This window comes from Cavia porcellus, unplaced genomic scaffold, assembly GCF_034190915.1.
Source record: "Cavia porcellus strain 051 isolate PalLab524CR breed Dunkin Hartley unplaced genomic scaffold, mCavPor4.1 scaffold_8, whole genome shotgun sequence".
NCBI lineage: Eukaryota > Metazoa > Chordata > Mammalia > Rodentia > Caviidae > Cavia > Cavia porcellus.
In genome coordinates, this window is record NW_026947491.1 from 15,905,940 (window position 1) to 15,927,431 (window position 21,492).

Below are 21,492 nucleotides of genomic sequence, written 5' to 3' on the forward strand. Positions count from 1 at the left end.
ATCAGCCCTAGCAAAGTAGGGGGCACTGGGCTTGGCACTTAGTTTGGGGGGTAGAGGGTCCTAGGACACACAGAGACAGCGACTTCAAATATGCATCAGACCAACGGATGCATGATCCAGGAAGAAATACAGAGCATGAACACCTGTGACCCATCACTCTGGGAGGCTGAGGTAGGAGCCCAAGTTTGAGCTCAACCTGGAGAGTTTAGTGACATAGTAAGACCCTAACTCAAAATTGGAAGAAAAAAAAAAAAACTTTTACCAGGGATGGGGATGATTTTTTTTTTAATTTTTTAAAAGAGAAACTCCATGAGAAGACCCTGAGAGCCACGCCCACCCAGTACTGCAGAAAGCCAGAAAGAATGAAACGAACAGATAGGAAAAGAAAAAAGAAAGAATGATAGAAACAGAGAATGGGCTGCAAGGCTGGTCTTACTGAAAATCTACCCCTGAAAGAGAGAATCAGGGGACCAGAAAAGCTTTAGAACCTTGTTTTCCTTCATTCTGATTCACTTATTAAGCACCTACTGATGCCACCATGCATTAAGCACCTCCTGTACATGAGTGTTATGGATTTAAAATGGTGGTCACCCTGTAAGGCCAGCTGACCTGAATCAGTGTGGTGCAGAGTGTAGATGGATCACCTGCTAGCACTGAAAGGAGACCTGGAGGGGAAGAGCATGGCATTGTGGGTTCTCCTGCGTGTTGTTATGCTTTGGGAACCATCGGTTCTCTTGGAGGAGCTTGTCATGCTGGCTCCTCTGATATGAAGTCAATCGTTCTCATCGGAGGAGCTCAGTACCTCGCTGTCACTGAGAGTGGCTTGGGGTTCACTTTGGGGGAGCTCTGGTCCTTACTTTGAGCCTCACTTCCTGTCTCTGGAGGGGAAGATGTGTGCTGTTCAAACTTCTGGAAAAGTTTGTCATGCTGACTTCCTGATATGAACTCGGCTGCTATCATCAGAGGAGCTCAGGACTTCGTTATCACTGAGGATGGCTGTAGTATTTTCAGGGGTGCCCTGGTACTTATTTTGAGCATCACTTCCTGGCTCCAATGCAGGTCCTCCAGCCTGCTGGCACAGATCCTTCCTCCTACTGGCACAGACTTTCTGGCTTCCATTGCTGACCTTAGAGCCTTCCCAGTGCAGATTTATGAAAGAGACTTGCATAAGTCATTGTCCAGGGCTCTAGGTCTTCATCTGGACTCATGCAGGATATTGCTGTAGGATCCAGGCCCTCGGCTGGATTTTCTAGGTCTTCAGTGTTGTGGACAGATTTCCTGCTCTTTCTTGTATTTAACTCTGGGTGACCATCATAAGACCTTACTATAAATCCTGTGGCCTGTGTGTAACTGTTCCCCCTGCAGCCCCTGCCCACGATGAGATACATAGCAGATGCACACATACCTGTCCTCCAGGAGCTCAAGGCCAATACCCAGGGACTGGGAGAGATTGCGTGGTGAGCTAATGAGTCCAGCCTCCATAGTTTATAAACCAGTGAGTCCAGCATCTATCTCTGTAGCCATTTTTCCTTTCTGTGTTAGGTCTGATGGCCCAGTTGACACCCATAACTCCCCAGGCACCTCAGGCCTGCCACAGCTAGTGAGTCCAGCCTCAGCCACTCCCTCCTGGCCCCAGTGGGTGCCATCGACCTCACCCTCCCAGTTCCAGCCCAGGCAGAGAACCTCACTTCCACTCCCACCTGCCCTCTCACCTGCCCCGCCCTCTGCCTTTGAACTGGGGCCCCTGTGCATCCCCCGAGCTCCTGCTTCCTCGGCCCATCTCCACAAACATGGGTTTCTAGGCATTCAGGAGGCCAATGCAGGACCATTGCCAGGAGTATGAGGCCAGCCTGGACTCCATAGTGAGTTCAAGGTCAGTGTGAACTACACAGCAAGACCCAGTCTCAAAAAACAAAACAACCAAGCCCAAAACAACAACAGAGGTAGGTATCCCTTAGTAAAGAGCTCAATTTCAATTAATAACCAGAATGTGTGGATGAGCAAGCCTGGTTCCCCATCAGAGCTTCCTCCTGGCCACTCTGGACTGGTGGCCACTACTCTGGCCACTACTTTCCACTTTTCATGGAAAGTAGTTCTCGTGTCTGGTCCAGCTGGCTGGCTCCTGGGTGTCAGCTTCCAGGGCCCCCACCTTTGCCCTCCTGACACCATGGTCTACTGCCCCTTCAGGAGACTTCCCTATAAAAGCATCTATTGCTGTTGGTCTCCCCTCTCACCTAAGAGCCCCTAGCAACAGGCACAGTCTCTGTCCAGGAGGCCCTGCACTGCCCACCTAACATAGGTGTCTTTTGGTGACTTATTAACCCTCCAAGGTGAGCGCTGGCAGCAGCGGGAAAGACCCAATGTCCACACTCTCTGCTTATCCTTCCTCTCTCTGCCCCGAGGACCCTGAGGACTCCAGTGTGCAAAGCACAGAGGGACACTGGGCTGCTTTCTCCCTCCCTTCCCTGCCCAGTGACCCTCTCTGTGCCTGCCCCTCAATTCCCCTGATGCCCAGGGATGGCAATCACCACAGAGGGGCCCAGGGCAGCACACAAAGCCAAGAAGCCAGCTCCAGCCGTGGAGGCCCTGACAGACTGAGCCTGGGCAGTAAAAAATTCAGGGAAAACTGGGCTGGAGCAACTCCTGGGCCTGGTGGAGCTGGACCTCTGCTGTCAACTGCCTAGGCCACCATGTCCCAGAGACACCAAGGTGTCACTGGGGAAGAGCAGCCAACCCCCACCCTTGAGGCCTTGACCACCTCTCCACATGTCCTTTAAGGATCATTTATTTCACTGCCCTCGCTTGGTGTCAGAATGCATGAAACTCTAGGGGACTGGGCCCCCAACTCTGTCTGCAGTAGAAAATGGATGAAAAGGAACCAGACGAGAGAGACAGAGATGGTGAGGGAGGGGTCCTCATGGAGGAACAAGGAAGGTTGGCCTGATTCCACAGGTCTGTATTCCTGGCACTCTGGGAGGCTGAGGCAGGAGAATCACCAGTTCAAGCCCAGTTTGGGCCACTTAGTGACACAGTAAGGTTCCATCTCAAGATTAAAAAAAAAATTGTAAAAAGGGGCCAGAGCTGTAGCTCAGTGCAGAGAGCATGAGTTCATTCCCCAGTACTGAAAAAAGAGAATGCCAGGAAAGGGATGAAAACTGCGGGTGAAAAACCATGGACGGCTCTGAAATAAATGGGGTCCCACTGGGGCAGCAGGAAGGGCCATCTGCAAACCTGTAGACCAGAGGCCGAAAGCCAAAAGCTGAGTTTTCAGCACATCTGAGAACCAAAGAGACGCTGGGGTGGATGCAACGTGCAGAGACCCTGCAATGAACAGGCCGAGCCAGGTGCAGCCGGGGCTGGGGAGAAAGGTGAGGACTAATGGGGGCCCTACAGCCAGAGGCCAGCGGCAGTGCCCAGGCACAAAGCTAGCAACTCCTGGGGTAGCTGAAGCCCCCCACAGTTCCCAGAGGCCAGGCATCTTTTGCAAACCCATAGCTCCCTCTGGACTTAGATCTGAGCTCTCTCCCTGCTGCAGCTGCGGCCCAGATCACACAGGCACGTGTTTCTCACCAGAGGGAGCAGGCAATAAAACACGGGAAGGACCAGAGGAGAAGCAGCCGAGCTCTTGCGAAACTCTTTCAACACACGCTGCTACTGCAAACCGGAAACTTGCAGCAAGCCCGGCAGCGGCTGGCTCTGCAGCTGGAGGATGCGAGGGCGGCCCTGGCTGCATCTCTCTTCCCGTTTAAAGCGAGCCCATGAGAGGGAGCCTCTGCCCGTGCTGCAAGCCTTTGCCTTGCATGACGGACATAGTTTGTATCGAAAACAGGTGATTTTGAAAAAGAGATAAAGGGATGCGTGAGATATGTGCTGGAACCTCCCACAGTTCTGACTGTTATGACACCCTGGCCCTTGCCAGCTACTTCAAGAGGAGGTCTCATTTGACCCAGCACCTGCCTGGAAATCGCGAGGTCCTGAGTTCGATTTCTGGAACCAAAATTTGAAAATTTTCTTGTAGCAAGTTTGTCTCTTCAGTGGCTAAATTTTTACTTCTGGATCCTTTGCCAGAAGAAAAGACCTAAGCATAGTGGCGTATGCCTATCATCACAGCATTCTAGGAAGCTGAGGTAGGGAGAGCACAAGCATGAACGCTAGCCTCGGTAATTTAATGACTTAATGAGCCGTCTCAAAAAAAATTTTTTTTAATTATTTTTTTTAATGGTTGGTGGTATAACTCAGTGTGAAGGAACTGACTCAACACCAGTACTGGTTTATACTCCCATCGCCAGGGCAGGAGGAAAAGGAACCTTTCCCCCACAGCTCCACCAGCATTTGTTACTGGTGGAATTTTTTGTTTGTTTGTTTTTATTGGTTGAATTCTTGGTGACAGCCATTCTTTCTGGCAGAATCAGTGTTATTTCAATTTGCATCTCTCAAGTGGTCAGCAGTATCGAACTTTGGTTCCTGTATTTATTGGCCATTTATTTGTATTTCTTCCTGTGAAAAGTGTCTGCTCACTTCAGATGGAGAAGAGGCCAGAGAGCACAGGGAGAGAGAGGGAGAGGAAGGGGTTTAAAAAAGGAATTGAGAAATGTCACATATGTGCACCAACTTCCTGTGGTGAATATAATTGCGATGTACTACACACACGTACCAAACAAATAAGTAGCACATCCACCCGGGGAAAAATACTCAGTACTAAAAAAGAAAGGGAAGAAGAAAGGAAGGGAGGAGGGGAGAGGAGGGAAGGGGAGAAAGAGCTGGAGAAAAGAAAAAGGAGGAGGAAGAGGAGATGTGGAGGTGGAGAAGACCCGACTACTGTCTCCATGTGTGTGGGGGGGGATTGATTTTGGGAGTGGGGGATTGCACCCAAATCTGTCACACTGGCCTGCATCCCTCTATATACAGAGTCTTGCTGTCTAATCCAGGAGGACCTTAAACTCACTCTGTAGCCCTTGCTGGCCTCGAACTCACAGTGACCCTCCTGCCTCTGCACCACCACACCCAGTGCATTTCATATTTTGCTGAGTAAACCTGCTCCTGGGAACTAGGGTAAAATTTCATCAACTCAGAACTGGTCTGAGACCTCTGGGGCCAGGCTAGAGTTTAACTTTTCCCAGAGAATCTTGGCTTTCAGGTAACAATTTAACTTTGTAACCATCATTGGTGGACATGGAGAACATATTGTTTCAACAGCACAAATACTTGCTGCAGGCAGTGGAGTTGTTAAATATCTAGTAACTGTATCTCCTCCAAACTGCAAAGGCAACATTTGTGGCTTAAGCTGGTTACTGTAATTGTTCAAATAGCTAAGATTTACCTTGGTATTTCCCTGAATTTTCCCAACTGAGTTTCATTCTATTTGAAATGAGAAGGGTCTTATGTTTAATAACTTTAGCGACTTTGGTGTTCTGTTTTGTTTTGCTGTTTCCATCACTGGTCATTGATCCCACACAGAGGTTAGCTACCTCCTCAGCCCTTTGTGTTTTTTGTTTTGTTTTGTTTTGTTTTTTTAGTTTAAATTTTGAGACACAGTCCCCAAGTTTGCAATCCTCCTGTCTCAGCCTCTCAAATATACGGGATTGCAGGTGTGTACTGCCACACCCAGCTACTAGCTGAATTTTCAGGTGCTTGACATCGGCAGCTGAGGAGCAGGTGGCAGCAGGATCTGCTTTTCCTATCTGAGAGTGGAGACTCTCAGATCTTGAACCTCCTGCCATATGCCCCGTGCCTTCCTAGGCACCCTACCTGGTCTCCCTGCAGGAGAAGTGCTGCCTATTGGAGAAGCAAGGCTGGTACCCGGGAGGTCAAAGTGCCCATGTACAGGGGCTGCTGATTTGAATGTGTCCTCTAAGCTGATGCATGAGGAACTTAACCCCAATGAGATTGCTACAGGCAGCTGAGTTAGTTAGAAATGTTATAGGCAGTGAGACAGGGCTGGGTCCTCGAAGGAGCCAGTCCAGAAGCCCAGATACAACTGTGGGGGAGACAGACACCTCCTGTTGTGGGCCAGGCCTCAAGACACAAGATCAAACAAATGCACCCACATCCTAAGGACTGATATTCTAAATAGGTCTCTATCACCCTGAGGAAGCCAGGAGTCACTCCCCAACCCCCTTAGGGAAGAGTCACTGCTCTCTAAGAATACCCACTTTCTATGTGACTCCTTTCCCCATTTGTCTCCAATTTAATCAATTTTACCTGAACTATTAATGTTATTGGTGAATCATAGTTCTATCCCACCTCATGCCCATCTGCCTTGCAAGTTCCCAGTTTTCCGCACTGTGAACCCATCTCACCCCATCATTTTGCTCTATAAAAGTCCCTAGAAAAGACAGTCTTTGGCAACTTACTCGAAACCCCTTCCCTGTCTCTCTGAGACAGAAGGTTGCTTTCTCTCAATAAATATATTCTACTCTTCACCTCTGTTGTTCCTAAAATTCATTCTGTGATTTTAGAGAACATGAACTTGTCCCGGACATAGTAGGTTGAGAGTTGCATTCCCCTATATCAAGATGATGCTGAGAGGTGAGACCTTTAAGCAGTGAGTGGGCAGGAGGTCCCTGTTCGCATGCGTGCATCTGGGCCGTAAGCACTGGAGTTGTTTTGTCATCGTGGAAGTGGGAGCCCGAGAGAGGACAGCCTTGGCCCCTTTTTGGTCCTTATTTCTCCTCCTCCCTTCGCCCTTCCCCACCCCCTCTGTCCCTTCTCCTCCTTCCTCTTTTTTTTTTTTTTTTTTTTTTGGTCTCTCCACCTCTCTTTCTCTCCTCGTGCCCCCACCCGAATGTGTCCCCTGGATCTTGGGTATCCCAGCTCCAGAATGGTGAGCTAAATAAATTTCTGGTTTTTATTTAAAAAACAAAAATCAATGGGGCTGGGGATTTAGCTCAGCGGCATAAGCGCCTGCCTTACAAGCAGGCAGTCGTGAGTTCGATCCCTGGTACCGATAAAAATGAAAAAGACAAAAAAAAAAAAAAAACAAAAAACAAAAAACAAAAAAAAAAAAAACAAAAACAAAAATCAAAGTAAAAAAAAAAAAAAAAAACAAGGACTCCAGAGAGCAATGCAATAATAAGACAGAACCAGGCAAATCAGAAAGGCTCCAAGGAGAGGGGCTAGCAGGGTGTGCCCTGGGCTCACCTATCACACAGTTCCTCTTCCGGGAGAAACCTGCCGGTGACAACAGGAAGCAGGGAGCTGGACCTTCTGCAAAAGTGGAGGGAGCCAAGAGGCGGAGGGAGGGGAGGAGAGGGAACAAATGAAGAATCAAGACATGTCCTGTCCATGGACCATGCAGCAATGGGATCCCTGTGCAGGCAAACATGGACTGATAAAAATTAAAACACACATTGAGATGGTCAATGATGAATGAAAAGAGTCCATTTTAGATACACTAAACCTCCCTGGACCAGAGAGCCTCTCCCAGCCACGGTCCCCACTGCTGGGGCCCTGACCTGGCATCCACACACCCGCCCTTTGTGTATGATGTCCTGTGGTACTCCAACTTCACCCCGTGTCTTTGCATCTCTGGTGGGCAGAGACAGGCCAGGGCCTAGAGGCTGTCAGCATCTTCCTAGGAGTTGGGTGCAGGCTTTGCTCTCAAGAGAGCTCTGTGGATTGAATCAATGAATGAAGGAATGAAGGAATTAATGAATGAATAGGTTGGTCCCTGTGCCCATTCTTACTTCTATGTGAGTTTCTTGGTTCTCAGAAATCAAACAGTCATTTGCTGTTATGGCTGTGTTCAGATGTCCCCCAAAGCCTCCTGCAGTCAGGGGCTTTTCAGAGGTGGCTGGATCTAGGATGTGTGATGCTGGGATGGATTCATGGTACAATGCAGGGCCCAAGGGCACTGGAGCGGGGTGTGAGTGCTGCCTACCTTGGGGAGCCTGGGAGAGGTTAGAGCAGAACAGCTGGGGTGGCCCTTGCTCCCCCTACCTGTCTGCTTGCTGGAGACCGGGTCTCCCTGTGCTTCCTGTTCTCTGGGCCATCCTGTCCCGGAGCCGGCAGTGATGGACTGAAACTCCGCGGCTGTGAGTAAATCAGCCTTTCCTCCTTCACCTCACGACCGCTGCTGGACATGGCTAAGGCAGTGGCCTTGTGTGTGCCCTTGCCCTCCTGCTGCCCTGTGACAGCAGCGCTCCCTGTCTAACACCAGTGAGAGGCAGACACCCTAGGACATACGTCTGCATCTCCCAGCCATCCGAGAACCCACAGCACTGTGCCCCCTGTGCCTGGTCTCCTTCGGCTGCCACCTCCTCCCCAGTGGCATAGGGAGCCATCATCGTGGCAACCAGATGTCCCCTGCATGTTAACTGTTCCCAACAACATGTTTCCTAGAAAGACAAAATCCAACCCCGTCTGTGGCACAGGTGACAGGAAAAAGACATGGAGGCCTGCAGGTGGGCTCAGGCAAGATGCTCGATACATAGCGTAAAGTGTGTGGCCCACAAATTCGAACAGTGCATGGACACAGACCAAAAGGCTGCGCTGCCATACATTGTGAGATTTTCACTGCCGAGCCAGCCAGGCAGCTGGGCTCAATCCTTCTCCACTTTGGTTTCTCCATTGTTACTTTTCAAATACATGTTGCCAAAAAAAAATGGGAACAAAAAAAAAAATCCTGTGTCGCAGTCCCCAAATCTCACTTTAATTGGAAACAAATCAATCCTTATCCTTTCCTAGCTTCATGTGTCTGCTCCATTTCGCTTTCAAAATTTGATCCACCCCTTCACCTTAGCCTGTCTCTAACTTTTCATGTTCTGATGAAATGATTCAAAACCATTTCCGTGTTTTAAATATTCTCTAAAACTCCTCGTGCTGCCAAGCAAAGTCAGAGTTAATGACTGGATGCAGAGGGCACTGGGTCACACTCTGTGACCTCCCAAGACTTCCTTTCACAGTCACTAGACTTCGGGAAGAACCAGAAGCCAAACAGGGCCAGATCCAGTGAAGGAGGTAGACAAGGACACAGCAACGCATTTTTACAAGCCTGACACTTACCCTGAGTACCAGTGGGCAGAAGAAGTCACTGTGGCTTTGCTCATGCCTCATAAAGACCCGTGAGGGGGGTCCATGGCAATATGCCCTTCACCATAACAACTGTTTTTAATTTAAACATTCACCATATATTTTGATCACACTTTGTACATGTGCACTCTATCATCTCTGCATATCTGGACCTGCCTGTGTCTCCTATCTTTAATCAATTATCAGCTCCCTAGAGGCAGGCACCCTTCCTGCTCCATCCTACATCCAGCAGAGAAAACAGTCACCAAGCATTAATGGTTTCATGTTGGTAAATTCACACTCTGATCCAACTTGTGATCATTCAAAAATGGAATTTAATTATTACAAGACATTGGTAGGGAAAAATAGGGATTTCTCGAGTCTCTTTCCACACCAGGATGCCTGCCTGCCTGCCTGGGATTTTTTTAAACCTGCACACATCTTCTCACTTCTTGTGAGAATAGCTGCAGAGTTCAATAGCTGAGCCTGGAAGGTGTTTTTGTGCCAAGCAGTATGTGTAAAGTATATTCGCGGGCTGTTGATCCAGACAGAGACAGAGACACAAACAGACAGACAGCAACTAGATACCAAAATGAACTATTGGCTTATGTCAGAGTCACTTTCTTCTTCACAGGAACAAATACTCAACACCAACAAATTACAGCAGGAGAGGTTTATCTGGCTCATAGTTTGCAGAGGGTTCAGTCCATGGTAAGCAGTTCCGAGGCAAAAATATCATTGCTGAAGGATGGAGAGGAGGAAATCTGTTCTCCCCATGGCAACCAGGAAGCTGGGAGAGGAGAGCGGAGCCAGGGACACCCCAGCGACCTCCAACCAGACACCTCGGGTACATTCAGCCTTGAACTCACCCATGGGTCACTCTGGAGCACAGCGCCCCCTGGTCCAGTCACTTGGGGAAGGCCTGCAGGGGACTTTCTGGATCTCAACCACAACAGAGTCTAATCAGGGGCTCTGCTTGCTCTTTTGAGCACCTCCACAATCCTGGCTGCAGCCTATGCCGCGCCAGGCAAGACCAGTGAGCTGGAACTGGGACAAGGCGGCCGTCTACCGCTTCAGGCCAAAGATACATTGACTTCCAAACACAAAGGCAGTGCTGTGTCGATGAGTCGCTTGGTCTGAAATAGCTGGGAAATGGTTTCAGTGGTTTCACATTTACTCTGTGCCATGTGGAAAAGATACACTCTAAAGGAATCTTCCTAGAAAGATATTTTCAGCAAAAGGTTCATGTGGCATCTCTGTGCAAGATGCCACAAAAGGCACACATGGTAAAAGCACGGCCGTGTCTTAGTAGGAGGATGTCAGAATGACCCAGAAGGACTCTGCTGTGGGATGGTGACAGTGGCTAAACACAGGGTTCCCCCAAAATCCTACCAGTTCTGCCATGAAATTCCACTACTGAGGCCCATTTTTAACAAGCTGATCAAGTAGAGGTCAAGTGGACTCCAAAGGACACTTGGCCTGGTGTCCACATATTTCCCACCATGACTAATCCATAAAAGCCCCTGGAGAATAGGCCCACCTCATCCTTCTTTTGTTATTCTAATTGTCAATTAGCGGCAGCCCCAGGCAGAAGTCCAGCCCACTACGATGAGAACTGCCTAACCCTGCCTGGCCCAGGAGGTTGGGGTCTGCCCAGGCCAGAAGACAGCCCTGCACGGAGAAGTTTCCCAAACTGAAGCCAGTTCCTCCCTCCAGCAACATGGTGACAAGAGGAAGAGCTTCTCCTTCCCTGGAAGTCAATCAGCAAAGCATGAAGATTCCCTTGGATATGCCAAGGAATGAGACCCACTCCCAGGACAGCCAGCTCTTGTAGATAAACACGGGGATGAAGGTGGAGGTGGACAGTCCAGCACCTGAACTCTCCTTGTCCTTCTGTCCTCTCTCCCAGCTCTGGCAGGATTCCTCCCACAGCTTCCCAGAGGTCCCAGCTCTGCACACCCCAACTGTAGGAGCTGTAGGTTCCACTCCTGTGCCCTGTTCCCGTCACTTCGCCCAACATCCCTGGACAGTGTGCCCTGATGGAGAGTGGCCGTCTGCTCCAGGACCTCCTGCTCGAGGGCCTCCCGCTGGCCCCACCCGCTGCCCGCCCCCCTACCCCACCCGCCGCAGCTCCTGTGGCCTCTGACTAGCACCCTCCTGGCTCCACTGCACTGCTGTGAGTGCCTCCAGCCTCTTGGGTCACCAGAGGCTCTTGAAGAGGGACTTCTGATATTCCAAATGATGTGTTCTTCCCGCATGGCTCTTGGCCTTTGCCTCCAGGCCTCTGTTCACATCTCTGCTGAATTCACAGCTGCTTGTACACTTGCCAGATCAGCACTTTGCACCCAGCTGTTACCTGCAGAACCCCTTGTAAATGTCCCTATCTTTGGAGGACATTTTAATTTTGTCTGTTGATTTGCATTTGGATACTGGGTCTCTTTATATACCCTGGACTGGCCTCAAACTCACAGCGATCCTCCTGCCTCAGCCTACTGTGTTCCGGAATTGCCACACTCAGCTAAGACTAACAGTGTTAGAACAGCCTTGTTAACTCCCACAAGACCCTTCATGTAGCTGTGAGCAGGGGTGAACCATGTTCCTTGCTAACAGGAACACTGATAATTACTTTGACAGCAGTTGAGAGGCTGGAGTACCAAGCTGGGCACACAGCAGTGCCCACAGAATGAGATTAATTTGCATTAAAAAGGTTGCAAATGCAATTAGCACCTCATTAATAGGATCGAAATACTGATTTATACAGATCCCAAGTGACCCTCGAATTCTCTCCGCTCAGCCAGGACTGTACTGACTTAGAGAACACTTGAGTGGGTTGCCCTGAAAAGCAAGAAGCCGTTCCATGCGGGGGCCGCAGTGACCTCAAACGGAAGGGGCCCTGGGAATTCCACTGCGGCTGCACAGGCTGTGTCTGTAGCGAGTGTGGTGACATCTGTGTCACACCACAGGACACGGTGACAACACAATGTCCCTCAGGAAGACCATATCCTACCGGGCAGCCAAGGTTTTTCTATCAAAAATCCACATAATTATCAAAGCAACCCCTTGAGTCACTGATGTATTTATACAAGGAATGAAAGACCTCTCCAAAGCTCTGTGAACAGCCTGAGATGTAATTGTACTGCTGTCTGGCTATGCCCAAGGGTGGGTCAAGGAATCTTACATCCAAGAATGGAGTCCTAAACTGCACATGGTGGTGCATGTCTGTGATCTCAGCACTCAGGAGGCTGAGGCAGGGAGACTGCCATGAGTCCAAGACCAGCCTGTGCTGTAAAGAGCTTGGTTTGACCTGAGCAAGGTGGTGGAAGACGTGACCTACCTAAAGGCGGGCGGCCAGATGCACACGATTCTCTCCGTACATCTCCTGTCTAAGCACAGTGACTCAGCAGCTTCTGACCAGATGTGGTAACAGCCAGGCCTTCCAGTAGCCACCCTGCCTGAGGAGTGCAGAGAGAAAGAACAGAACCAAGGCTTAGATTTTGTGTGTGCGTGTGGTGGTGGTGGTGCTGGGGACTGAACTCAGGGTCTGCACACTCAGCCACATCCCATTCTTTTTTTTTAATTTTGCATTTTGAGGCAGGGTCTAGTTAAGTTACTGAGTTTCCCAGGCTAGGCTTGAACTTGTAATTCTCCTGCCTCAGCCTCCCAGACTTCTAGAATTACACACGTCCACTACCACCCTTGGCTGCCAGTAAGGACCCTGAGTGGACTGCATCTCCATGGTGTCCTGATCAAGGGCCGAGGTCCAAAAGAAAGCAACAGCAGGTGAGAACCAGGGGGAAAGAAAAACTTTGTCACAAGCACTTGGTAGGAAAAAAAGAGAGAAAAGCAGTTTTCCAGAGTTGCATTTAAGCTGAGTAAATAGAAATACAGCACCACTTAGAGCACAAAAGAGCAGGGAGTGTGGATGTGAAAATGAAACATTCTGAATGTGAAAGTTTCAAGTAAACAAAAGATTAATTACTATATACACTGACTTTTGCATAAAGAAAACCCACCGCCCGCCACTAGGGCTTCACGCTGCCCTGTGATTTCCTGCCTTAAGGAAATGCTACATTCTGAGTTTTCCATAATGAGATTTTTTTAATAGCGGAAATGTATGCCCCTGCCAGGCTACACACTAACAACTCCTGAGACTCAGGGAAATGTATTCAAGCCTGGATTCCATTTGGTTCACTTACAGTTTGGTTGTTCAACACACTTTTTAAATACTAACCTTCTTGCCTTAGTTACTTTCTCGTTGCCAGAACAAAACCTACAGATGAAAGGAGAGGTTTCGTTTGGCTTGTGGCTTCAGAGTGCTCAGTTCATGGTCAGCTGCTCCAAGGCAGGAACAAGATGGCAGAAGGGGTTGGTGAAGGGGAGCTGCTCACATCATGGTGCCCAGGAAACGGAGAGAAAAAGGAAGACATGGACAAGAATGGGCTCTTCCAGGCCCCACCCAGGGACCTCCTCCAGCCAAGCCCCTCTTCCTACACACTGAGCCCTGAACTCACCCATGATGAGCCCACCGACGAGCACAGCGCTCCATCATCACAACCTGGGCAACTTAGCTACTTAGCAAGACCCCCCATACACACCTCAAAACACAAAATAACCAGGAATTGGGTGGGAGCAGAGTTTAGCACAAGGGCCTTGGCTTCTGTATCCAGCACCACAATGAAACAGAGGACAAAAAGAATCCACAAGGCCGGAGGGCGTGAGGGCTCTGGGGGGTGTGTGGCTGGAGCCATGAGGACCACCACAGCTCCCAGGGCAGGGGCACTGACCCCCCTTCTGCACACACATTTCCCCTGCACACGCCTGTCCCCCAGGCTCAGCTCTGGGGTGAGCTCTCCACCCCTGGGAAATGGACCACAACCTCCAAGAGGGGAGGGCACAGGACCAGATGGACAAGCCAGGTACCCTGCATGGACGGGTGAGGACAAGGGGCATCTGGAGGGAGGGCTTCCCTGCAGCCTGGGACACAAAGTGAGGACACGGAGTGGCCCCGCAGGCCCAGGACACAGAGTGACTGGGGACAGGACGAGGATGTCCAGGGGATCAGGGAACAGAAGCCAGGCAAAGGCTGTGTCCTGTCTACGGCTGCCACAGCAGATGCCTGCCACCTTGGCAGCTTCGCATCCATTGTCCTGTCTATGTCTCACAGGTCCCACATCTGGGAGCCTCAGCCCATGTCGTGGAGCTGCTCCCACAGGACAAGGTCCCTGTCTACTGCTTCCCTGCCCCCAGACTGTAAGGACAAGCAAGTCCCCTGTGCAGCCTGTGCTCTGCAGCTCTGAGTTCTTCCTGGGTCTCCTCTGCCTCTGGCCAGAGGAAGTTTCATGGACACAGAGGTCCATGGGACCCAGGAAAGATCTCCTCTCCATTCTAAGGTCTAACCCAGCATTAGGGAGGCTGAGGCAGGCCAATCACTGTGAGTTTGAGGATAGCCTGAGCTACAGAGTGAGACTGTGTCTCAAAAAAGAAAAAAAGGAGCAAAAGAATAAGCAAATAAATACAGTGGATCAAAAAATAATAAGCATATGCTTTAAGCAGTGAAGCTACAGAGAAACTTTAAAAATACATAATCAGCAATAACCAACTCCCCAGAGGGAGAAGGCAGGGTGAGGTGAGTCTATAGACTTTATCCTTCCTAGGGCAGAGTTCTCACGCACGCACGCATGCACACACTCACGTGTCCACACACAGTCCAAAAGTTGATTAGCCAAAGCTATGCAGTAAAAGTAACTCCATATATGAAATTTCTAGAAAAATTAAACACAAGTGTGTTTATCTTTGGGGCTTGGAAGACAGAGGATGAGAACCTATGGAAAGATTTGTTTTCATTCTGTAGCCATCTCGGCTGCTTAGATTTTATACATACATATGTAGGTATTTTCATATATAATGTGCATGTAATGTTTTTGTAATTTTAAATGTTTTAATCAGGGGTAATTTTTCTGTTAGCAAAGGAAACAGTGGGAGGGTGAAATTTACGGAGATTTTTCTAGAAAAATGATGAAGCCCTGCGGAAGTTTTGCTCGGATGGCGAATCTCCCTCCCCACAAGGGTCCCTCCGCCTTCTCCTCCTCAGCCGCACGACTAAAGTTCAAATGATAAAAACCTTACCTGTAATTGAAGCCAGCTGCACCCTTTCTGAGGCGGACTAATTGCTGAAAATGATTTAAGTGCTGCAAATTCGCCTGCCGCGATTGTTTTAAGTGGGGCCCGCACGGCTTTCCCTGCGCAGAGCTGTTCGTCTTCACTGCTGACTTGCCGAGTCCTTCAGTCACCTGTTTGCCATCACCCTTACGAGCTGATAACGTGTTTATTAGCGTCGTAATGTGCAGGTGGAGGAATAAAGGTCTCCTTCCTCGGCGGCACCGGAATTTCAGCTGACATTTTTTTCACATAGAAAAATTTGGCACTGGCTCAGCAGAAGGAGACAATCAAGGCACGCACATTTTTTTTTTCACTCAAGGGAAGTGAAAAACCAGTGTTTAGCATCGGCAGCTCTGCACGGCACAGCCACGCAGTGCACAAGCCGAGTGTCCCTGGGCTCCCGGAGCAGGCCCGCTGCTCCGGGAAGAGCCCTGCCTGTCTTTGGGTGACTCACTTTCTCGGCACGTCTGCCTCCTTTGGTCCCCTGCTCTCCTTCTGAATAGCACAGCTGCAAAAGCGAATACAGCCTGTGACCCGGTGATTCTACCGCTGAGGATGTAATCTAAAGAAAATCGAGACTGAAACACACGCACATTCTTAGCCGCAAGGGTTTTCGTCCAGGTACTAGAAACGGCCGGAAGGTCATTTGAAGGACTGCAAGATCAGACAAGAGCCAGGATCATTGCCACCCTGGCCATGTGGCCACCTCGGCTGGGAGGGTCATGAGGAGGATGTGACCTGCCTTTCAGCCGGTCACCTAAGCACTGCGAGCCAATTCCTCATCTGCAGAAGGAGCACCAGTTTCAGGAGGGTGTGGCAGTGCACGCTGTAAACCAGCACTGGGGAGGCTGAAGCAGGAGGATTGCTGCAAGTTCGAGGCCAACACTGCATAGCCAGGCCCTGTCTCAAAGACCAAAAAAATAAATAAAAGAGTAAGTAAATAAACCTACAGAACACTGTATTTCGCCAGGACCTTGGGTTTCGGCAAGGGACAAGGTTGTGTCTGCTGGGAGGGCTCCAGGCCAGGGAGGAAATCACCTCTCAGACGGCTGGGCTGACTTCCCCACCCTCCGGTGTGGCCGCTGCACCAGAGAGACTGAAAGATAAGCACACTTCTGCCTCTGCTGCAAACGCCTGCAGGGCCACCTCACCCTAGGTGTTTGCTCTTTTTTTTTTTTTTTTAATTTAAAGAGAGAAAGAAAGAAAGAAAAACAAAGCAGTAAAAGGATACAAGTAATACAGAATTTCAAGAAAAAAATATACAGTAAGAAATCACTAGTTAATAGATTACATATTGTCATCTTAGAAACAGTTGTCCAAATTACAATGTTAAAGCATACAAAGTGGACGTTCATACAGTGAGATTGCAGACGGTTCTGTTCAATGATACAACAAAAACTCAGTAATATGGTTTTCTATCCTACACACTTAAATATACATGCGGTTATATCCTTTAGATCACTTTCTTTTCCTCTCTTTTTACAATAACAATTATACTTTTGGGGTTTTATTACTCCCACAGTTCTTACAGCTTTTTTTTTTTTTTTGAAGAGAAAAAAACCAAATGTGACACAGCAAAACAGAGTCAGTTAGAACAGAAGGATGGACACAGTACATGATGCAAAAACAGAGTACCAGGTGATCAAAAATGGTTACCATTATTAGGCGTTTGCTCTTGATGGTGTCACGCTGTCACCCTTTCATCTGCACTTCTGCACCTCTGCACAGTCAGAAAGGTTTGAAGAATCCCCTCCCCTAAGATCTGAGGTCCCAAGAGCTGGACTTTTCACCCTGGCTGTGCTCATCAGCACGTAGACTTCACACTTTGCCTTTAGACCTTTCACTGCCTGGGAGGCACAGGGTCTGTTTTGATAACAGCAATTTATCACCCTGGTGAGGTCACACTGCTGGTGGGAAGGCAGGGCAGGGATTTATGAATTCCTTTCTGCTGAGAAAGAACTGAATTCTCAGGGGTGGGCAGGAAAAGAGCGGGTCCAGCTGCACCTGTGCTATCCCAGCCCAGCTTCCAGCCTGCAGGTCGCACCTCCTTCCATCCTCTATTGCTTTACTGAGCTCAGGAATAGCTAGGTTAGGGCGAGAAGAAACCACTAAATTCCATGTGAGAGGATAGCTTTTCTTAGTAAAGAATTCAAAGCATGGTGGTGCACACCTGCAATCCCAGCACTCGGGAGGCTGAGGCAGGAGGATCAATGAGAGTCTGAGTCCAGCCCAAATTGCAAAGAGAGACCCTGTCTCGAAAACAAACAAAAGAGAATTCAGAACGACACAATGGACTTGCAGTATAGTTTTCGCTCTTACTATACCTAAGCTTTTAAATTATTAACTGAAGGAATTTTTCCAAAGGATCCATTTTTAAATTGCTGCCATGTTGGGACCAGTCTCCTCCAGTAACTCGCGCTGTCCAGGTCTCCACGAGCATCGCAGCCCAGGTAAAGATGCTAGTGGCTGTGCACTGCACTCAGCTAGGGATGTTTACGAGCCATCGAGGCCCGGGTCCCAGCCCTGAGGATGCAGGGAAGCACCTGAGAGGCAATCTCACCACCAGAGTCTTTTTAAAGTTTCTCGGGCTGTTCTAATACACAACCCTGCTGTGGAACAGTGAGTGAGATGGCCTTAAAGCGAGCTGAGGAAAGCTCCTAGTCAGATACCTTCTTAAAGCTGCTGTTCTATTTTACACGGACAAAACCTGGCTTTCTAAATTCTTCCATTAATCTGGACGGCAATTGGGCGGACACGTTTCACATCCGCACAGTGCGGGTCTCCGCGGTGCGTTGCTCTTCCGTCCTAAACTGAGGTGTGAGTAGACAGTGCGAGCTGCGAGTGGTTCTTTGCTTCCATGAGTTCTTTCTAACTAATGAAGCAGCTTATTTGCATCATTTTTGGGTTGTTTTTTTGATAGAGTCTCGCTGTGTAGCCCAGGTTGGCCTTGAATTCATGGTGACTCTCCTGCCTCAGCCTCCCGAGTACTGAAGGCTCACACCGCCCCATATTAGTTTATAAATAAGAAAGGCCCAGACAGGTAAATCCATGGGCAAGGTCAGGTTTTGAGTGAAGGTCAGAGTCAGAACCAAACTACCATGCTTTGTCCTGAGCTCCAGCCCCAGTTCATTTTAAATTATTTATTTTGAGACGGGGTCCCCAAAGTCACTAAGTTGCCCAGGCTAGGATTGAACTTGCAATCTTCCTGCGTCAGCCTCCTAGAAAGCTGGGATTCTAAGCATGCATCTCCATGCCTGGCTCTACTTCCCTGCCCCAGCACATGACCTTGAGCTGATCTGAAATTCCTACCATGGCCCAGAGCTGTAACCCCCACGCCTGGGCACCATGAGAACAGACCCACGGTGAGGGACTCGGACCCCAGCTGAATGGCCCAGGGGGACACAGTCAATGGATGCGGAGTGTGGTTCTCCTCCCATTCAGGGTCTGAGGGAAGCTCCGGCCCAGGAAGACAGAGCAGGGCCACTTCATTCCTGGCCGAGGCTGATACTATCCATTCATGGATTCATTCCTGGTGTCTACAAAAGTGTCCTTGGGTATCCATCCAGTGCCCACTAACAGGACATTAACAATGAGCAGGGCACAGGCCCTTGACACAGGAGAGATGCCAGCCAAGGACACTCTCCTGCCTCAGCCTGCACCTCCTGTTGCATGTTGTTACCATAGAAACCAGAACAATCATTCTGAAATTGAAGTGGAAGCATTTGTTGAGTTAGTGGATAAGGTCAAAATTTCCCCTCAATCCAACCGTCAGTAACCGATTTACCACATTTGCATCTACCACAAAGCGCGTCCTCGTGAGTTACCTGAAGGAACCCCAGTGGGTGAAGTTCTTTTGTCTTCATCTTTTTTTGTATTTAGCAGTCACATTTGCAGTAGTAATGCTCATGGTCCTTGTGGGAAGTAGGTACCTGGAGGGAGCACAGCTTAATTCGTCTTCTGTATCCTTTCCCTCTCCTCCCCACCTCCCTCCATCTCTAGATTCCCTTCCTATCTGAGAAAGACCTATCACTATGTCCTGTTATCTTCATTTTTTGAGACAGGGTCTTGCTATGCAATACAGGTTGCAATGATCCTCCTGCCTCAGCCTCCTGAGTGCTGGAATTACAGGCATGTATCCCCATGCCTGGCTTCTGCTATCTTTCATTTGCTCCTTATTTGGGTTTTTCATAAGAAAACCCATGTGATATTTAAGCTTGAATGTTTGATTTATTTCACTTAACATTATGTTCTCAGAGTACATCCATTTCCTACAAATGGCTTAAGTTTATCCTTCTTGATAGCAGAGTAGTACTCCATGGTATGTGGTATCACACTTTCTTTACCCATTTATCTGTTGATGGACAGACACACAGGCTGCTTCCAGGATTTAGCTATGGTGAGTTGTGCTGCTGTGAGCATAGGTGTGCATGGCCATCATCCATGGATGTCTTTAGCTCTCTCAGGAAGATGCTACCTGTTGGGCAATCAGCTGGGTGGGATGGGATTTCTGGCTTTATTTCTCTGAGGAGTCTCCACACTGACTCCCACAACAGCTGCCGAGGACACAAAAGGTGCTGGCACTGAGTCCTTGGCGGCCAGCCAGGCCCTCTGACATGCAGTAGCTCGGGGTTGGCACCCGGATGTCCCTGTATCCCCGAGTAGGGCATCTGTGGGTCTCATGTGGGGCTGGCATATCTGTCCTGCCCTCCTGGCACCTGGGCTGGACTCTAAGAAAACTTCCTAGAGGGCACACTTCGTCAGCAAAGAGACTCAGGTTCAAAGGACAGGAAATGTCAGAGAGCATCGGGATCCGAAGAGGGCGGAGAGAATGAAAGCAAAATGCAATCTTGAAAGGCCTGGGGCACAGCAGCCCAATCCCACCCCCCAGTAACCCCCACCCAGGTCCCAGGCCTGCACACGCAGAGTCCTGCAGGTCCCTGTGACTCTGTGCCCACAGGCACCAAGTGAGCGTCTCCAGTCCCCTGGCATTTAAGGGACTTCATTAAGAGATGGGCAGTGGGCAGGTGCCTGAGGGGGGTCACTGGGAGGACTGCATCATGGAGATGTGGGTGGCGGCCATTGGAATGGGCAGGGGACCACAGATGCCATCGCTGTCTCCCAGCAGTGCCTGGCTACTCTGTGTGCTGCCCTGGGCCACTGGAGGCTCCAGCCAGATGTGGGCACAGGGACCATTCGGATGGCTATTGTTGGCTTACCCAGCTTAGTGAATGCAAGCACAAGGTCTCGTACAGGAGTCACCTGCTCAGGAATGCGTGTACACAGGCACATGTGTGTGTTCAGTCCTCTCATTAAGCAAAAAAACAGAAGGAAACATTCCCACGTATTTACATTTTAGGGTGTTAAATAAATAACAGAAAAACCAAGCATGGTGACCCATTCCTATAAACCAGCATGCAGGAGGCTGAGGCAGGATGATTTCTGCAAATTTGAGGCCAGCCTGGACATAAAGAGAGACTTTGTCTCAAAAAACAAAAACAAAACAAAAATAGATGAATGGATAAAGAAAATATGGTGTTTATATGCAATGGAGCCTCCCCCCCTCCCCCGCTGCCACCAAGAAGGTTAAGCTTGAGTCATTTATAGGAACATGCACAGGACTTGAGACCAAAATTTCAGGTGAAATAAATCTGACACAGGAGTTTAAATATCACATGGTTTTTGTTATAGGAAAAACATAAGTATAGGTGAAGAGCTAAATCAAAAATCGATGACAAGACACGGGGAGGTAAATTATTTGCTATGGGGAAAAAGACCCAGAAATGAGGGGAGGGCATGGGGAGTGGGGAAGGGGAGGAGAAAAGCAGGACGGGCGTGGTCACTGCACGCTGCACATGGGCACTGATGGACGTGTGCACCCCGCCCCGAGCCCTGGCTCAGATGCCCCTGTCTGCTGCCCACGCTGCAGAGGGCCAGGAAACGGCAGTGGAGGGACACCGAGGCACCTGGAGAAGCCACTGCCAACAGGACTCACCCTGGGAGTGGAGCAGGTGCCCCCTCCACGGGAGGCAGAGTCGGGCTTTCCCTGCAGGGCCTGCTTGGCACCCTCCCCTGGCCCTCAGGTCAGCCACCCTGCACTGGGGATCCTGGGGTCTCCAGGTCCCCCTGGGGTGGGGTGATCCCCTCCAGCCCCTCTGGAGCCGTGTTTACAGACTGGCCTTATTATTCCTTCCCCAGCTGACTGTGTGAGGTTACAACACCGATTCCCACTCCGATGGAGCTGGAGCCAGGTAGACGCAAGTCCCGCTTTTGCCTTTCTACAGGTTTGTCACCAATGCAAGTAGGGACCACGCATGACCACACAGA

The 21,492-nt window shown here is 49.5% G+C and overlaps 1 long non-coding RNA gene across 3 annotated transcripts in view; it reads right to left on the bottom strand.

The window, feature by feature from the left end:
• The window catches only part of LOC134477243 (uncharacterized), a 94,332-nt gene that overhangs the window by 53,264 nt on the left and 19,576 nt on the right, over positions 1–21,492 (bottom strand). The window contains exons 2-6 of one of the 3 annotated variants that reach the window (XR_010049158.1): positions 15,762–19,097; positions 15,136–15,676; positions 13,241–13,389; positions 12,344–12,461; positions 9,322–10,154 (exon numbers count right to left, since the gene is read on the bottom strand). This is a non-coding gene — a long non-coding RNA (uncharacterized LOC134477243). Of the gene's footprint in view, positions 1–9,321; positions 10,155–12,343; positions 12,462–13,240; positions 13,390–15,135; positions 19,098–21,492 lie in introns of those variants that run through there. The other 2 variants (XR_010049157.1, XR_010049159.1) reach the window with 2 other exon arrangements.